The sequence below is a fragment of the Panthera leo genome, chromosome A1, assembly GCF_018350215.1.
Source record: "Panthera leo isolate Ple1 chromosome A1, P.leo_Ple1_pat1.1, whole genome shotgun sequence".
Taxonomy (NCBI): Eukaryota; Metazoa; Chordata; class Mammalia; order Carnivora; family Felidae; genus Panthera; species Panthera leo.
Genome location: NC_056679.1, coordinates 9,785,085 through 9,803,946, shown reverse-complemented (window position 1 = coordinate 9,803,946; position 18,862 = coordinate 9,785,085). Strand labels below are relative to the sequence as shown.

The 18,862-nt window shown below is 47.6% G+C and overlaps 1 long non-coding RNA gene across 4 annotated transcripts in view; it reads right to left on the bottom strand.

The window, feature by feature from the left end:
• Positions 1 to 1,733: 1,733 nt before the first annotated feature.
• The window catches only part of LOC122223980, a 37,994-nt gene continuing 20,865 nt past the window's right edge, over positions 1,734 to 18,862 (bottom strand). For 3 of the 4 annotated variants that reach the window (XR_006204619.1, XR_006204597.1, XR_006204611.1), the window contains 2 exons: positions 18,341 to 18,417; positions 15,794 to 17,662 (listed from right to left, as the gene is read on the bottom strand). This is a non-coding gene — a long non-coding RNA (uncharacterized LOC122223980). Of the gene's footprint in view, positions 4,807 to 15,793; positions 17,663 to 18,340; positions 18,418 to 18,862 lie in introns of those variants that run through there. The other variant, XR_006204634.1, reaches the window with a different exon arrangement.

Sequence of the window (18,862 nt, the reverse complement as noted above, 5' to 3'; positions counted from 1 at the left end):
ATGAGCCCAGCCCTCTGCTCCCAGATCCCTGCTCCCAGCACCCCCGTGATCATGCCTGTGCTGCACTTACAGCGTGTGACAGGTTAGTTAGACAAATGTGCTGGGAGTAGGGAAGGATAATTAGCACATTCATTAATTAGAGTACTGCTGGTAGTTTGACTGTGAAGGACAACCATTTGTCAACAGAGATCAGGACAGCTGGGGCCACGCAGCCACTCAGGGGGGCAGCAATTCAGAGAAGGCAGTGGCACTGACCAGCTGCTATAAAAAACATGGGAGCTGCTCAGACACTTAGCGTCAACAGGCTTCTGTCACCATGGCAACATGGGGCCACTTCCTAGGCTGTCAAGCAACAACATTCACATATCCTTCATCTCACCTCCAGTACATGTTGCCGTTCCATGATATCTCTTCCCTTCACTTTCCAGACAGGGTGGCCCTCCGTGTTCACCAGGACGAAGACTTCCCTGTACATACGTGCTGGGAGCGAGGCAGCGGGCACAGAATTCTCCCGGGCTGGGGCCATAAACTCTAGCTGGGACGTAGAGATATAGCCCAGGCCCACGGGCACACACTGTATAGGGGTACAAAGCAGTTCCTTTAATTTCAGCTATTCTAAAAACTATTCAGACCACATTGATCTGAAAGATAGGTGATATCAACAAAGACCAGGCCATGGTGCGTTCTAGATAACACACATCAATAGTCTCCAGGAGAACAAAATCAGCCTGGTTAAAGTTGTCAAGTCTCCTTCCCCAGCTACTATCAGATGGTCTTTCTTTACATGAACAAACAGCCCATGGTCCTGACTTGAATTGAATTAAACAGAGATGAGCCTTCATGCCAATAAATAGATGAGGAAACTGAGGGATAGTGAATTGGCCATAACCTCAGTCCTACTGACTAAATCGCACACACGCCCAGGGCATTGAGCTAGGTGCTTTACAAATGAAAATGACATTCACAGATACGATCTCCATGTCCTAGAGTCTCAAGCTATAAGCTGATAATACCAGCGCAAAGAAACGAATAGAAGCTGAAGTCCGCAGACACTCAATGCAGACTGTAAGAAACCGAGGTGGCATCCAGGAAATGTCTTCCCTCCCGTATCACAAACACACAAAACTCAGTGTGTGGCTATGAGCTTGTGGCAAGATTAAGTAAGTCACCCATAAGAGCAGAAAACATCATACGTGTGTCGTACAAAAGCAGTATCTTGTGTGGGTTCCTTTCCCCAGCTATCAGCTTGTCTTACAGGCTCTCTGTGGAAAGGAGGTCAGTAGTGGGCATGACCAGATGTGGACGCATTCAGTTCTAATAGAAATAAAAAATTGTGAGGCTCATATACGCCCAGTTAATTTTTGACAGAGTAATTCAATGAGGAAAGGAATGTCTTTCAAACAAAGGGTGCTAGAACAATTGGCCATTCATGGGGGGGAAAAAATGAACCTTGACCCTTACACCCGAATCGCACATGTATAACTAGAAATGGGTCTTCAACCCAAACCTAAAAACGAAAACTGCAAAGCTTCTGGAAGAAAAACATAAAAGGAAGTCTTTGTGACAGTAGGGAGGGCAAAGTGGTTTGTCTTTCATTTTTTTAAATTTTTCTTTCATTTATTTTTCATTTTATTTCTTTCATTTATTTTTCATTTTTTCATTTTTTTTATTTTTTCTTTCATTTTTTCATTCTGTGTACAGTTGACATACAACATTACATGAGTTTCAGGTATACAACATGGTGATTCAACTTGTCTGTATGTTATCCTGTGCTCACCACAAGTGAAGCTGCCATCTGTCACCAGACAATGCTATTACAATGCCATGGACTAGATTCCCTAGGCTGTAAAAAGTTGTCGTTGTTTTTTAAAGACACAAAAAGTCTGAGCTGGGTAAAGAAAAACATCAAAATTTAAAACATTTGTGCTTCAAAAGACACCATTCAGAGAATAAGAGGGCAAGCCACAGACAGGGAGAAAATATTTGTAATACATAAACTTGATGAAGGATGTAGTCTCTCCAGAATATATAAAGAACTTATTCCCAGCCAGTGATAAGAAGATGAACAATCCCCGTTTTTTTAAAAAAAAAAAAAAATGGGTAAATGACTTGAACAGACATGTCACAAAAGAAGATCTACAAATGGCCGATAAGCGCGTGAAAAGATGCTCGGTGTCATTAGTCATCGGGAAACGCAAAGTAAAAGATCCCACCATAAACCTTCTGGAATGGTTACCAAGGACGTGGGGCAAATGGGACTTTAACCCATTTCTGGTCAGAGCGTAAAGTGGTAAATGTAAAAAAAAAGGGCTAAATACAAATAAAAACGCTTCGGAAAAAGTTTGGTAGTTTCTTAAAAAGCTAAATCCACATTTACTCTATGACCTGGCAGTCCCTTGTCAGATATTTGTCCAAAAGGGATGAAAACACATGTCTTGTCGCAGTCGGGGTTTCACCAGAGAAGCAGAGCTGCTGGAAGATTATGTACGTGTTTATATATTTATATTTATACATATAATCCATACACGTATATGCATGTGTCATAGGGATCCGAGCTTACACAACTGTCTATGTGAATGTATTTGTTTTCTAGGGTCGCTGTAAAGAAATGTAAGACAATAGAAACCTATCGGGACACAGTTCTGGAGAGTAGAAGAAATCCAAAATCAAGGTGCTGGCGGGGCCATCGGCTTCTGAAACCTATAAGGGGAAGGTCCCTCTCTGCTCCCCCCAGCTTCTGGTGGTGGCCAAGAGTCCTTGGTGTCCATTAGCTTGCAGCTGCAGCCCTTCAGTCTCTGTACCTGTCACTACCTAGTGCTCACCCCTTAGGTCTCTGTCTTCACATGGCCATCTTCTCATGAGGAAAACAGTATGTTGGATCAAAAGTCCACCCTACCCCAGTGTGACCTTTCTTAATTCATTATATTTGCAACGACCCCATTGCCAAGCAGGGTCACATTCTGAGGTACGGGAGGTTAGGACTTCAACAGGTCTTTTGGGGGACACAGTTCAACCCTTAACTGTGCAGCTTCTGTTCTCCACTTGGGGAACAAGTGGTTCTCCATTTGGTGCTGAAGCCTCAAATCCAAAAGGGCAAGCCGACAGGCAAACAGGGGCAGGTAGGGAGGTACATGAAGCGGGGGAAGCAAGAACTGGACAGACGCTAAAATCTGTGAGGAAACCACGAGGACAGGCTGGAACCCATATCTTTCACACACCGACTTTAAGCCCAAACCTCAATGACTGCGGCTTTCTGCCGGAGAATCTGGTAGCCTCGTCACAGTCCAGTCAGAGAAGCTGAAGGAGTTCCTAGAACAAGCTGGAAGAACTGAGGGCCCAGCCAACTGCCCTAAGTCAACTGGTTGAGCCAGCAGATAGGCAAGAATGTGTGTGCCAGAGAGCCATGTGCCCTGCCTAACTGCTAAGCATAAAAAGATGGCTGCTGGTTCGCGTCTACCTTCCAAACTCATGTCAAATGCCTCCTGTAGTCCACACTAACCCAGAACTATGCAGGGAGATGAGAGGAGGGTGGGAGTCAACTTCTGCCAACCGCCTGTGCGTGTTGATATTTTGACCTCCTCCCACGAATCATGAATGTTCTTAATGGCATCTAGAACAGTGAATCCTTTCCAGAAGATTTTCAATGGACTTTGCCCAGATCCATCAGAGAAATCACTATGGCAGCTCTAGCCTTACAAGATGTATTTCTTAAGACTCCTAAGTCAAAATTACTTCTCGATCCATGAGCTACAGAATGGATGTTGCATTAGCATGCCTGAAAACAGCATTAATCCAAAAAAAAATATTAATCTCCTTGTACAACTCCTTCAGAGCTCTTGAGTGACAGGTGAATTGTCAATGAGCAGAATTGTTGGAAGGTATCTTTTTTTCTGACCAGAAGATCTCAACACTAGCTTCAAATATTCAGTAAGCCATGTTGTAAACAGATGTGCTGTCTTCCAGGCTTCGCTGATCCACTGATAGAGCACAGACAGAGCAGATTTAGCATAGTTCTTAAGGGCCCCAGGATTTTTGGAATGGACAATGTGCGTTGACTTCAGCTTCAAGTGATCAGCTGCACTGGCCCCTAACGAGAGAGTCAGCCTGTCCTTTGAAGCTTTGAAGCCAGGCATTGGCTTCTCCTCTCCAGCTCTGAAAGTCCTCGGTGGCATCTTCTTCCAACAGAAGGCACTTTGGCCTACACTGAAAGTCTGTTCTGGAGTGTAGCCACCTTCGTGAATTCTCTTCGGCAGATCTTCTGGAGAACTTGCTGTAGCTTCTACACGAGTGCTTACACATTCACCTTGTACTTTCACGTTACGGAGACGGCCTCTTTCCTTAAACCTCATGAACCCACCTCCGCTGGTTTTAAACTCGAGTGGCTTCCTTACCTCTCTCTGCTTTCATAGCGTTACAGAGAGCTAAGCCTTGCTCTGGATCGGGCTTTGGCTTCAGGGAATGCTGTGGCTGGTTTGGCCTTCTATCCAGACCGCTCAGACTTCCTCCACATCAGCAATAAGGCTGCTTCACTTTCTTATTTGTGTGGTTACTAGAGCCGCACTTTTAAGGGCCTACAATAACTTTCTTTTTTCATTCGCAACTCAGCTGCCAGTTGGGCCCAAGAGACCTCGCTTTCAGCCTGTCTCGGCTTTCAACACACGTTTCTCACGAAGCTTCATCATTTCTAGCTTTTCATTTAAGGTGAGAGACATACGACTCTTCCTTCCATTTGAGCACTTAAAGGCCGCTGTCGGGTGACTCATTGGCCTTATTTCAATATCGTTGCGTCTCAGGGCACAGGGAGGCCTGAGGAGAGGGAGAGAGACAGGGACGGTTGGTTAGGGGAGCAGTCAGAACACACACATCTATCCATTCGTTTCACCTTCTTATATCAGCGTGGTTCCCGGCACCCCAAAAACAATGACCATAATAACATCAAAGAACCCTAATCGCAGATCACTGGAAAAAATGGGATAATAATGAAGAAGTTTAAAATATCATGAGAGGAGCGCCTGGGCGGCTCAGTCAGTTGAATACCCGACTTCGGTTCAGGTCATGATCTCGCAGCTCTTGAGTTCGAGCCCCGTGTCGGGCTCTGTGCTGCCAGCTCAGAGCCTGGAGCCTGCTTTGGATTCTGTGTGTGTGTGTGTGTGTGTGTGTGTGTGTGTGTGTCTGCCCCTCCCCTGCTCACACTCTGTCTCTCTCAAAATAAACATTAAAATAATTTTTTCATCAAAATAGAATAATAAAATACAATGAGAACTACCAGAATGTGACACAGAGACACTAAGTGAGCAAAAATGGCCCCCATAGCCTTGCTCTATGCAGGGTTGACAAATCTTCAACCTGTACATCTACGTTAAAACCTGAAGGATGAGTAGGAATCAGCTTAGCAGAGACAGGAGGAAAGAGGAAATGATGTGTTCAAAGATCCCGAGCAGGAGAAAGGTCACAAGGCAGCTGAGGAACTGAAACACTCGGCATTTAGCTGGAAACTAGATTGAGGAGATGGGAGGGGACGGGCCTGGGGAACCACTTCACTGAGGGCCTCGCCAGTGCGGCCAGGAGTTTCAAAATGATCTTGGGAACAGAGAGAAGCCACTCCAGGACTTTAAGGGGAGTTGTCTCGAAACAGGATGGGCATTTGCCATCAGCTGAGCAGGGTGGAGACGGGGAGAGCAGCTGGGAGGCCGCGCCAGAGGTCTATGGAGAAAAGGGGATGAGTTAGACTTGGCGTGGTGGCAGTGACCTTGGGCAGAAGTTGGTGGGTTGGAGGACTGTTTCTTGAGGAGTAACTGCAAGGGTCAGCGAGGGATGAGGGATAAAAGGAAGAGGAGTCAAGGGTGATTCTCAGAGGTCTGACAACCTTCCAGATGAGTGTTGGTGTAATTCCCTCGAGACTCTTCATTATCATTGCCCTTGCAGCCCTTTGCTGGGGGGGGGAACGTGTGGGCACACAGCCTAAGTTCCCGGTGCCACGTTGACTCGGGCTACCGTCGAGTGAATGCTTGATAAGCACCCTAGCTCGCACACAGTCGCGTGGCAACACGACAGTGAGGTGGCAATATTAGACCTGCTGCGGACGTGTGTGTATTAAAAATGAACGCCCGTCTTCCGTGGTCTCGGATAGCAAAGGACCAGAGGGAGGCGTGTGCGGCCGGCAGAAGAGGGGGGGGCATGTAGAGTAGACTCAGTGAAGGGTCCATGAACCCTGTGCCGTGACCGAGAATGGAATTACAAGCTTCATTTCCCCCCAAGTACATGGCCACAGGGGGTTCCCAGCTCGAGATGAGGGGTGGAGCATCCGCACAGAATTCCGATCCCTGCGACCACAGCGCCCGCAGAGAAGTGGAGGGACAAATTAGAAAAGCGGCTCTAATCCCAGGAGGGTGCCCTCGGGCGGCAGACGGGTCCTCGTCCTCCGCAGAGAGCAGGGAGAGGCGAGGAGAAGTCCTGTGGGGGTTGCTCGGCCTTATTTTATTGACAGAAATGATGCAACAGGCAAGGAAAGAGAATGCTCAGATCAAATGACGGGGCATTTAAAGATTCAGAAGTTAAACTTCTTCCCCCAGCAAAATTAGCCTGACCACAGTACCAGAATATATATAGCATTAGAGTGTTTTTGTTCCTGTTTTCCTTTTGAATAAACCAGCCGAAAACATTATTGTTTGCGGTGCTAAATGGATTTCATAACCAATACAGGATGTGGCTAAATTCATATTACTGTGATAATTTTAATTGAATTTCCTGACTCTTACATGCTTAATTGTCAACTTTTAGCACTGCATTAAACATAAGTTTCCAACGTTATTAATATGAAATGCTCACATTCCCTTAAGACCGTGATTATATTTTGCTTATCATTCCTGCATGTTGTATTAAGTCTATTTAAAATATGTCCCGAGAGACCCTTATATGTTTACTGCATTAGAAGAAAAACAGATGTTCTCACATATCCTGATAGATACTGCAATTTACATTGTATATGAAGGTTGCTGAGAACCACTTAGAGGTTTTTTTTTTTCAGTCGGCCAGAGGGCTTAAGGTTTAAGTAATCCACAGTATCCGATAGTGTGTGACACTATAAAATGCAAAACAAATGCCAGTCACACTTTCCAAACGCAAACACACATTTTAAAAGTATCCTTGGAACGAGGGAAAAAGGAGCATTTGAACCACAGCCTCGTTGTCCTCAGGCTGTGTTTGAATTACATGCACAAGTGAGCACTTGCCTCAAGTTTACCTGCAGAACTGCCCCAACTGTCCCTCCTCACTCACGTGGAACTTGTCCATGAACCCCACTTGTCCAGCACACGCCGCGAAGTCCGACATAGCGAAGACAACCCTGAGCAGCTCAAACAGATTTAACGGAGACTATTCACTAAACAAAACAGCATTTGATTCTCTGAGCTGCCCTAAGAAGCCTGGTCATTTTATATAGGATCGTAACAAGCTTAGTCGTCTGAAGTCCATACTTCCAGCAAGAGAATCAAAAGCTAGAATAAGGAGACAGGTGAGTGACAATGTGGGAATATTTATCGAATGCAGCTAAATGCAAGCACTCTTACACACGTTACTTTATTTAGACTTTAAAACAACCCTATGCAGAGGTATTGTTGTCCCCTTATCCAGAGAAGAACACTGAGACTGAGGGGTCACCCGGTAAACAGGAGGTGAAACTGAAGTCCCAGTCAAGGTTGCTTTGGCTTCGGAGAATCATAACAACGTAATTGCTAACAGGTCGCAGCTGCCTTTTCCCCTGCACGGCACCGCCGACAGAGAAGCATCCAGGTTCCCGAGCGAGCCCGGATGCACGTGGAGATGTTCTGCACGCCCACTGCCTGAGAAGGCAGCACCACCTTCACCTTGGCCAGGGCACTGTGGCACAGCCGTATTCCTCACAGCAGAGAATCTTCCCAATAGCAAAAGGTAACAGAGATCAGGTGCGGTAAATACACCAGGCACGGTACCAGGTGGCTCGTACTCAACGTCTCCAAAGTCCCTATGATGACTGCCCTCATTTGCAGATGAGGAGAGTGAAGCTCAGAGAACCCCAGCAACTTGTCCGTGGTCACACAGCAAGTTCGAGCGCGGTACTTAAGGCCATACTTGTCAGTCTCCAAAGCCAGTGAGACCTAGGTGTTTCATGGAGGCCTCGGGGGGCTTAGGCAACCGGTCATGGGCGCACGTCGACCTGGAGAAGGAGCAAGGTGGCGAGCCCAAGGACCAGGACAGCCCTCCTATACCTTGCGACATGCCATAGCCAGTTGAGAAACGATCTGACCTCAGAAGGGCCCCCGCCCCCGCCAAGGGCTAATCTCTTACGACCTTGACAGACGCTCAAAAGGGGGAGCACGGCACAAGACTGCAGTGAGTAGCAAGACAGAAGCCAAGAACGGCGTTGCTCACTTAGTAAAATGAACACTTTGGCAAGCCCTGAGTTTCCCAACAGGAACCAGAGACCGTAAGCTAAGTGGAGACGTTCTGCCAAATGCCCAGGGCCCGTTGGCAGGCGGTCGTCTAAGAGGCAAGAAGTCCCCCAACGGAACCACCTGCCAATGTATCCCACGTCTAGGGTCCTCCCCTCTGGCGCGGCCACGAGAGCCCGACAGCGGACTGCACACCACGTGCTGGTCCCCGGAGCACCCCTTGGGCTCCCGGGCAGCTGGCAGCCTGGCAGGGGTCCCCCCCCCCGACAAGCCCCCTGCCAGCCGCTGCCTCTCGGGCAGGAGCCAGGGGAGGAGGGAGAGCGGGGCAGAACGAGTGCAGCCTGCGGAAAGGGATCACTCACACACGACCATGACGAAGCGCTCACCCCCCTGGTTTCCGCACCTGTGGATGTCTCCCTCTCCTTGCCCTCCCCCTCCCCCTGCACAGCAAAGGCCTTTCTGTGAGGAGGGAAGGAGCCCTTCCCTGCCCAGGTGTCTTTCTCAGGAGAGAGGAAAAGGGGTCCTCTGGCCTCTCCCTCCAGAGGAACGGAGACATATTCTAAGCCCTTCATGAATCTCGGAACACGCGGCTCAGGTTTTTTCTGTTAAGGTTAGTACATCCATCACTTATCCTAATGCTTATTCAGCATCCTTTTAGAAAGAGCCAGGGCTGGGAGTTCCCTCGACAAAGTAGCTTTCAGGGACTCGCCATTATTTAGTGCAAGGCAAGTAAGAATCCCTTAGCTGTTGATTAGGAGTGCGACCCCAGGATGCAGATTTATGGAACAAGACTGGAGAAGAAATTTGGTTCAGAAAGTAGGTGGAGTTGGACGCACATCCCAGGACCTTCGCGCTTCTGGGAGCCGTCGGCTCTTAAAACCACTGCCTGTGCCCGAGAACTCAGGTGGGTTTGTAGGGGGGCACGTAGAAGATGCCTCCAACACACACACACACACACACACGCACACATGCACACACGCACAACGAGCACCTCAGAGACAGCCAACATCTTCTATGTTCCCAAGGCTCCCCAGGGGGCCTAAAGATTTCCCAAATTCAGAGGTTTTCAGATTTTTCCCGTGCATTCCATGAGAGCTGCGGTTAAATGCCAGCATTTTTTGCTTCTGTTGACTTCCCGGAGTTGTGCGAGGTCCTGTTTGCAGTGACAACTCTACAGAGCTCTAGCAAGATCATCCAGCTGTGTCGGAACGCCCCCTTGGCACGGGGCTCGGGGGTGGGAGGGGAGAGAGGGGCAGAGGTGGGGGTGGGGAAATCAGGGCCTGCAGAGCCCCCACAGTGGGAGCGGGTGCCCCTTCAGCCTCACCTCTGCCAGAGCTGTGGCACCTCCACTTCCCTAGTCCCATGTGCCGGGAAGCGATTTCTGTTCCTTTCCTGGGTGCCTCATGCCTCATCAGCCTCACCAGACAAAACACACTTCAGATGAGGATGGGGGTTGGTACAGTCTTCTGACTGTGGGGTCAGAGGCAGTGCAAGGAGAGGACCCGAAGTTGCAATGTTATCTCACTTACTCATTTCCTTGTACCCTGCAGAGAGGAAGGCTCATAGGTTCAGGTCCACAGAAGGACAAGTGTCCCACGTGGACACTTCCTCTTTTCAAACGTCTGTGCCACCCCCACTTAATCTGTCTCCTACTCTACCCTCGCAGCCCGGTGTCCTCGCCCCTTCCCCTCTTTAGAAAGCTAATCCTCCCCATCCACCATTTCCAGCCCTTCAACCCCCACCCCTTCCACCATCCCGCATCCCCAGAAAGTGCTCCTTCTTATGTCTTGGGAAGTCCAGCTTCTCAGGCTTTGCTCAGATGCACAACCTCTCTTCTGCTCAGCTTTTGCCAATTTAGGAGTGGAGAAAATGAAATGCAGCAAAGAAGATGTGTGGGCTCTTAAGCCCAGGCATGGCTGGAGGCGAGTTGGCTTAGGCACATCCAGGACCGGGACCCAAAAATCCTGACAATGCTCCCTGCCTACAGTTCTGTGTCTTTGCGAGCCGGCTTCTTCCCCTCCGGCTGGAGTTGGGCTCTAATTCAAGGGCAATGGTGGTGGTGGGTGTTTCACTCCACTTCAGAGTCCCCAACAATGAGAGCTACGACAGACAGTATCCGTTGTAATCTGGAGTAGCAACCCAGTCTGGCTTGACTTGAGGCAAATGTGTTCTTCCTGTTAGCATGGCTTTGTTCCTGGACCTTGCAGAATAAAAAATCCTGGCACCTTGGTCCCGGCCCACCTTACAAACTCCATGACATGTCTTAGCAGCTGTTACTGGTTGAATTGCATCCTCCGAAAGATACGCTCAAGTCCTAATGCCTGCAGCCTCAGAATGTGATCTTATTTGCAAAAAGGGTCACTGCAGATGTAGTTATTTAAGTTAGGATGAGATCATCCTGGGGTCAGGGGGGCCGTTTTCCAACATGACTGGTGTCTTATAAGAAGACAGACACTCGGGGCGGGGGACGGGGGGGGTGACAACAGAGGCACATGTGACAATGGAGGCACAGATTGGAGTGATGGATCTACAAGCCAAGGTTTGCAGGCAATGCCAGGAGTTGAGAGAAAATCATGGAAAAGATTCTCTCCTGGAGCCTTCAGAGAGAGCATGGCCTGCCAACATGTCCATTTGGGACTTCTAGCCTCCAGAATGAATTCCTGTTGTGTGAGGCCTCCCAGTTTATTGTACGTTGTTATGACAGCTCTAGGAAATGAATACAGCAGTAAATAAGGGTTGTTCCAACTCGAGTCGACTCTTAACGGTCACTAGCTATCACTGCGACAGGAGATACTTGTGCCTCAGTTCACCCCACCAAATGGAAAACTGTTTGAGTCGAGGCCTGCTAGGCACTTGCCTATCCCTCAAATCAATTTCTTCAAAGAACAAGGATAGGTTAATATTAAGGGCTAAACGAATTACTCAATAGCAGGCAGTATAGACAGACTTACGGGATCTCAAGGCAAGAAATTGTGCAATATCCATGCCGGGAACTTGAGTAGTGCCTGCTGTGGGACAAGGTAATACAGTCTGTCACTAAGTGCACGAAGAGTAGGTTCTGAACAGAAGTGGCTGTTGTTCTCCCCGACATCTCTAGGATCCAAACATTTGCCATCATTCTTTCTCTGTCTTTGAGTTTTTAAGACATAGATTCGGTTAAGATATTAATGAGGCGGTTACCTTTCAAAGAGTCAAAACTTGCAAATGTAATTGGTGCAGCCACTCTGGAAAACAGTGTGGAGGTTCCTCAAAAAATTAAAAATAGATCTACCCTATGACCCAGCAATAGCACTGCTAGGAATTTACCCAAAGGATACAGGAGTGCTGATGCATAGGGGCACTTGTACCCCAATGTTTATAGCAGCACTCTCAACAATAGCCAAATTATGGAAAGAGCCTAAATGTCCATCAACTGATGAATGGATAAAGAAATTGTGGTTTCTATACACAATGGAATACTACGTGGCAATGAGAAAGAATGAAATCTAGCCCTTGGTAGCAAGGTGGATGGAACTGGAGAGTGTGATGCTAAGTGAAATAAGCCATACAGAGAAAGACAGATACCATATGTTTTCACTCTTATGTGGATCCTGAGAAACTTAACAGAAACCCATGGGGGAGGGGAAGGAAAAAAAAAAAAGAGGTTAGAGTGGGAGAGAGCCAAAGCATAAGAGACTCTTAATAACTGAGAAAAAACTGAGGGTTGATGGGGGGTGGGAGGGAGGGGAGGGTGGGTGATGGGTATTGAGGAGGGCACCTTTGGGGATGAGCACTGGGTGTTGTATGGAAACCAATTTGACAATAAATTTCATATATTGAAAAAAAAAAACTTGCAAATGTAATTAATGACCTGAATAAGACAGTGCTGCTTCTATTGCAAATAGGGGCAGCCTTGTGGAAGGAAGGTTGAAAAACTCCGTTCATGAATCTTATGCCCTCCTGTGTACCCCTTACCGGGTTGAGAAGCCATGAAATAAACATATATATAATAACTTATATATGTATAATATTATATATATATATAAGTAAACATATATATATATAATAACTTATATATATTATATATATACACACACACACACATATATATATACATATGTATATATATATTCTGGATGTTTCTTTGTCCTCACTCTCTTTTTAAAAGTTTTCCATGTTTACTTATTTTTGAGAAAAAGAGAGAGACAGAGCTCAAGCAGGGGAGGGGCAGAGAGAGAGGGAGACACGGAATCCTAAGCAGGCTCCAGGTTCTGAGCTGTCAGCACAGAACTCGATGCGGGGCTCAAACAGGCCATGAGATCATGACCTGAGCTGAAGTCAGGCGCTTAACCGACTTAGCCACCCAGGCACCCCTGTCCTCACTCTTTATTTTTCCCCCAAGACGTTTTGTAGCACTCTCCTGGTTTGTGAGATTGACCTATATCCAGCTGCAAGGGTGGGTTCTGATTTGTCCAAAGTGATAGGTGCGATCACTCCCCTTCTGCCGCAGTGGTGGGTACACTAATGTAGTCATCGCACAGCGTGAAAATATTCCTCTCCCTGGTCTCCATTGCCACTAGGGCGTGGCCATGTGATCGGTTCTGAGATGTGAACAGAGTCCTGATTGGGGCCTCCGGAAGGTTTTTATGATGGTTTGGTTATTTGGGTTTGGGATTTTTTTTTCTTCGATTATAAAGGGGCAGACTCAGCAGCGTGCTGAGTCTTAACGTGTCTGTCCTCTTCTTCCTGCCAGAGGCCAGAATGGGACACCATTGACGAAGCAGCCATCTTGCTTCCAGGAAAACAAAATCCGCTCACTGAAAACGGTGGCTCTGCGAAGACAACTCCCTTGAGCAGCTTGACCAGCCCGGGTCCACCTACCTCTGGAAACAAACTGAAAACCCTATCTGAATCAAGAAGGTGGAAACTGGCATAAGTGAGAGTAGAGAAGTAGATCAATAGAACAAAACAGAGAGCCCAGAAATAGATCCATGCTGGCCATACAATTAAAACCTGATCTACTGAAGTTCATCAAAATTTAAAGTTTCCACTCATCAAAGACATTAAGAATATGAGAAGGCAAACCACAAACTGAGAGGAAATATTCACAGCACATTTATCTGGCAAAGAGCTTGTATCCACAATATACACACTGCTGTAAATTAAAAAGAAAAGAAAACAAAGGGAAATGCAACCCAGGGTTTTTAAAGAATGAGCTAAAGACTTCAAAGGGCACGTCACAGTGAAAGCTGCAGAAATGACCAAAGAGCGCATGGAAAGGCATGTAGTCACAACCACGTGATATTTCACGTCCGCCAGGATGGCCAAAACGTTTAAAACTGGCAACACTTCTGTCCGCGAGCATGCGGGGCAACGGAACGCTCACACGTTGCCGTTCAAATTATCGTGGGCATTTGGAAAAACCGATGGGCAGTTACTCGAAATATTAAATATGCACCTATTTATTACCCAACCATTTTCCTTCTGGCTATTTGCCCCAGAAAAGTGAAAACTTAAAAGACGTATACAAGAATGTTTTTAAATGCTTTATTCACAACAGGCAAAAACTGAAAACGGCCCGAATGTGTACCAACCAAAGAATGGGTACAAAAAGTGTGGCATGTTTATTCACTAGAATACTACTTAGCAATGAAAAGGAAAGAACTACTAGAACTTTCAACCACGTGGATGAATACTATGAATATTACGTTGAATCAAAGGAGTCAGACACAAAGGGATACATTCGGTATTGTTCTATTTATATGAAGTTCTAGAAGCAGGCACAACTAAGCCATGGTAAGAGAAATCACAACAGTGGCTGCCTAGGGGAAGGGGTCAGGATTCACAAGAAAGGGACATAGGATCGTTTCCTAGGGTGATAAACATGTTTTATATATCAGTGGGGTGGTTTCATAAACTATATAGGACCTTTGCCAAAACTCACTGAACAGTACACTGAAAATTTGTGGATTTACATCATGTAAGTATCTCAAAAACAAAACTAACCTAAACTAAGCAAAAAACCTTATTTGGTTAAGTCCCCGCAGTCGTGTTTCTTTTAATGTGGCTAATGCCATCCATCCTGATTCAGGAAGGAAAACCTGGAGCAAAAAATATAAAGATAATAACAGGAAAATGAAGAATCGACAGCAGGCGGGGTGGTACGCAGCACACCTCCGTCCACAAGTCCTTAAATCATGTCAAAGCGTGTAAAATTAATTGCGTTCCTCATATAGTTTAATGGAGTTTCTCGTGTAGGTGGGTCAGCTTTGTGTACCAGTCATGTTGCATGGAAATAGGACACATATGGTTATTCCTGAGGGGAAGCTCAGGCCCAGGAGAAGGTGGGCTACCAGATGTTCCTGACATCCTGGGACCAGCTTTAAAAACACAGCTGCAGGGGTGCCTGGGGCTCGGTTGGCTAAGCCTCCGACTTTGGCTCAGGAAACGATCTCACGGCTCTCGAGTTCAAGTCCTGCATCGACTCTGTGCTGACAGCTCAGAGGCTGGAGTCTGCTTCGGATTCTCTGTCTCCCTCTCTCTCTGTCCCTCCCCTGCTTGCTCTCTCTCTCTCTTTCTCTCTCAAAAGTAACCATTAAAAAAAATAATAACTCACTGCTGGAAAACTGGGTGTGTGAACCAAACGTACCCAAATCTTTGAAGTTCCAAGAGACCCAAACTAAAATAGGAGTCAGGTTTGCCAAGGGAGGAGAGGGGGCATATCCTTGGTGCTTGGGCTCCTTCTGAGGTCCCGCTGGTGGTTCTGTCCCCATCCTGCACCCTGGTATCCAACCCAGCCACATATGTGGTGAGTTGGTATTAGCTCAAAGCAGTTTTCAAGGCAGTAGAGGCCCTTCCGTGGAAGATCTCCTCCCTTGCCCATTTATCACTACCCAACAGACATAGTCTTGTCCTCCGGCTCCAGGGCAAGCGTTCTCCCCAAACCCTCCCCTATCCCCCCGCTGAGGCCCCAGAAAGAAAATCCTGCAGTTGTCCATCTGCAGCACATCCCTCAAACCAAGAAAGTGGCCCTGCCTGTCCCCCGCAGCTTTGCTGGCAGTCCTGCTTTGAGCTGCTGCTACACCTTTGTTGACACACGGCACGGAGATGTCACCCGGTCTCCACGGGACACCAGCGCTTCGTTCCGTACTAAAACCACCCTTTCGTCTTTTCCATCGGTCTGCAACCACTTTTAAAACACCACTGGAGGGGGCATCCGGGTGGCTCGGTCGGTGAAGCGTCTGACCCTTGACTTCAGCTCAGGTCAGGAGCTCATGGGTTTTGAGCTCTGGCCCCGCACTGGGTTCCAGGCACTGACCGTGTGGAGCCTGCTTGGGATTTTCTCTCTCTCTCTCTCTCTCTCTCTCTCTCTGCCCCTCCCCTGCTTGTGCTCTCTCTCTCTGTCTCAAAATAAATAAATAAACTTTAAAAAAAAATGATAAAATAAAATAAAATGCCACTTAGCATCAAAACACATTTGTGGATATGGGTCCTGAGGGGCGAGGTAGTACTCCTACATAAGGGGTCAATCAGCACCGAATATGCTTATTCCAACCCGTTTAGACGATCATAAACTCTAAAAAGCACAATTTCTAAAATCCTGGCAGAGAACTCTTACAACTCTGGGGAACAGTCCGGTGTGTTCTCGCCCGCCCCCAGCCTTGGCCTGGGGCTGCAGACCCCATCGGAGAAACCCCTCACCCTCTCTCACGTTTCCCTCGATGCTTTTCTGGCTCTGCCTCAGATCTGACTCCGTGGGATGCAACAGCACGTGTGACGAGTCCCAGGGGGTTTTCACGCAGGCCTGTCCTAGGATTACTATAAAAGCGATATTTATGTCCTGGTGGTTTTCTAAGGTCACCTGGCCAGGTATTACCTTCAGACTTGATGTAGCTGTCATAGAAGGAAATTGCAGGAGAAGCTTCCTGCCTCTTGGGCTTTATTCCCAGGCTTCCTTACTTTTCAGCTTCTGACGTGCACTGACGTCGTTAGGCCTCAAGAGCAGGACAGAAGGGAGCGGGGTGGAGGCCTTTGTGCCCAACTCGCGGCCTGCCTTCCTCTCCCCTAGCAGACTGGCAGACTGTCGCCTGTCAGGCCCCGCTGAAGCTCCCGCCTGCGTGGGTCCCTGGCTGTCAGCTGGAGGAGAAGTTCCAGGAAGTGGATGTTGTTTTTCAGGCTCAGAAAGGCCACATGCTAAAAATATCGATGGCAGAGGCTGTCACCAGGGAACACTTGGCAGTGAGGAAGATGTGCTGTGAAATGGAACAGCCTCGTCCTTCGGGGAGAGGTTTCTCGACCGGCCCGATCTGTGAAGGAGCCTTGGTGGCCAGCCCTCCGCGGAGCTCTGAACACAGGGAGCTCTCCTCGCCAGGAGATAGACACCCCCACTTCTTGACTCCTACCCACGCGGGCTCCCTTCTGTGTTTCCTCTTCGGGTAAATGAGATCATGGCTCCCCCGTGTTCCTGAGCTCAAAACCCAGGAGTCACCTTCGTGACTTCTTCGCCTTCACCCCCCTGCGTTGACGTGCCGTTCTCCGGTCCCCCGGCGGTGCCTCCGCTTCCGCTCTCTCATTACCTCTCGTCTGGACGACTGCGGTGGCCTCTTACATTTTCTTGCTGCTCCGGCACTCCTTTTGCCAACTTAGGTCACACACATCCTCACAATCATCATCATCTTTTACGCCTTTAAAAAAACATCGCCCCCATCGCATACCAGTATGGCGCCTTGAAAAGGAAGGCTCTTCCCAAACTCTTCTCCAAGCCTTCGTTTCTGTACGTGTGTCTATTGCTGTCTATGAAACGACTCCCAAAACCAAAGCCTTAAAGCATCAAGAGAACACCTACTGTCTCTCAGTCACCGTGGGTCAGAAAATCAGGAGCGTCTTAGCTGAGCGGTTCTGGCTCAAGGTCTCGCCTAAGTTCCAGCCAGGATATCAGCTGGGACTGCGGTCACCTGGAGCTCTGACCCAGTTCTAGCGGATCAGCTTCCAAGAAGGCTGGTTCACACAGACAGCAGGAGCAGGTTGGCGCTGGCTCATGGCGGGAGGCTTCCGTTCCTGCCCCACGCGGGTCTATCCCTAGGCTGCTGGGTGTCGTCACCACAAGGCAGCTAGCTTCCCCCACAGCAGGCAGTCCACAGAACAGCAAGGGAAGTGGCGACATCTTCTGTGGCACAGTCTTAGAAGTCACACACCATCACTTCCACCACGTTCCGTTGGTCACACAGACCACCCCTGAGACAATGCCGGGAGGACTACAAAAGAACATGAATAGCAGGCATTGAGGATCATTGGGCGCCATCTTGGAGACAGTTTTCCACCTTGACCCTCACCGTCTCTTCCTACACACCCTGAACTGCAGTCGAACAAATGGTCCTCCTCCCGTTTCTACCTGACAAAATCCTACCTGTCCAACCAGGACTCACACAGCCATGAAGTCCTCCCAGATCCCACAGGCTTTAATAAATTCCTCCCCTCCTGGTCCACTTAGCATTTCTTTTCTTTTCTCTTCGCTTTTCTTCTCTTTTCTTTTCTTTCCTCTTCTTCTTTTTTTTTTTTTTTTTTTTTTTTTTAGAGAGAGGGAGAAAATGAGAGGGGAGAGGCAGAGGGAGAGAGAGAGGGAGAAAATCTCAAACAGAAAATCTTAAGGTGTGACTTCCACACCTAGCACGGAGCCCAATCCCACGACCCTGGGATCATGACCTGAGCCAAAATCAAGAGTCAGACGCGTAACTGACTGAGCCACTCAGGCACCCCCCACTTTTCTTTTTTTTTTTTTAGCACTTAGCATTTCGACCTCCATGGTAGTGCTTATCACATTCTGCCTTGTGTTACAGTTGGGTACAAATGTAACTAGCTACCTCCGAAAACCCCTGAAAGAAAGGACCCATGATCTATTCTCTTGTTCACCCAGTCCTTGGGAAAGTACTTACAGAAGTAGATGCTGTATATGGGTTTATTGAATTGAATGTGTCCTCCTTCCTGTCAGGGTTACTGGTTGGGTTAAATCCTACAAGAGAAGAGAATATTTCACTTAGCATCATACTATGTGCCTACTATGTGCTAGCTTTTGGGGATAAACATGGTCCTTGCTGCCACAGTGTCTCAGCCTAGTGAAACATTTGTAAATTCTCATGAATGACCAGACAAATGGAACCACATTCAAAATTCTCTACTCCGTCAACTCAGCACATTGGAATATTCGAGAATATTCCTGATTTTTGAAAAATATTTTACCTGGAAGATTTTGTGGCCCAATCTTTCCGCTTTATCCTCAGCTTTTTAATGATGGTTCCTACTCATTCATTCATTCATTCACCTACCTAATCAGCCATTCATACATTCAACAAACACTCGCTGAGCAAGCCACTGTGGGTATTTAAAGATAAACGAGATGAAGTGTCTCCTTTTAAGATTTTTGAAATCCAGCAGAGGAGACAAACAGGTACACAAAG